Genomic DNA, 623 nt, shown 5'->3' on the forward strand with positions numbered 1-623 from the left:
TATGTGATGACAGGCTCAGCCTCTGTAACGGTAGTGACCGTATTTCTTGAGCCAAAAATCAGACCTCATGGCGTGTGACAAGTGTGCGTGTGTGGATGAGAACAGAGTGGCAGAATATTTGACATGGGAGCAGCTTGGGCAGTCCAGGGCACATGGCACTGCACCTGACATCTTCCCTGGCAGATCCCCCACATTCCATGGTTGTCTTCTGATGGGGCCACATGCGCTGCAGATCATGCCTGAAGCCCTTGCAGCTCCGTGGCCATGGGTTCCCACCCCCAGAGTGCAGGTGCTGGTGTCAGCCTGCCTGGCCTGGCCTGGTCTGGCCTGGCCTGGCTCTGTCCGGAGCGCTCCCTGCCCCGGCTATTTGTGCAGCTGTATCAGCCTCAGATCTCAGCCTGTTCATTCCAACCCGAATACAGAGGCTGGGTCTGGAGGAGCCACATAGTGGGCTGCATACTCCCTGACCTGGCAAGTTTTCCCCCCAGAGCCTGCACCAATGGCACCTCTCCCTATTCTCCCTCTTACCTGGGTCCTCCAGGGCCCTCCTCACACACCCACGTGGTCAGGCAGCAGAGGCTTCCCCAAGATGGCCACACCCCACTCTCCACACCTCTCTATGC

General features: G+C 58.6%; 1 protein-coding gene across 3 annotated transcripts in view; it reads left to right on the forward strand.

Annotated features, from left to right (window-relative positions):
- ABCC8 (ATP-binding cassette, sub-family C (CFTR/MRP), member 8) overlaps nucleotides 1-623 on the forward strand; it is a 100758-nt gene that overhangs the window by 65903 nt on the left and 34232 nt on the right. The gene's annotated exons all lie outside the window — the stretch shown is intronic.

This window comes from Mandrillus leucophaeus, unplaced genomic scaffold, assembly GCF_000951045.1.
Source record: "Mandrillus leucophaeus isolate KB7577 unplaced genomic scaffold, Mleu.le_1.0 Scaffold420, whole genome shotgun sequence".
NCBI lineage: Eukaryota > Metazoa > Chordata > Mammalia > Primates > Cercopithecidae > Mandrillus > Mandrillus leucophaeus.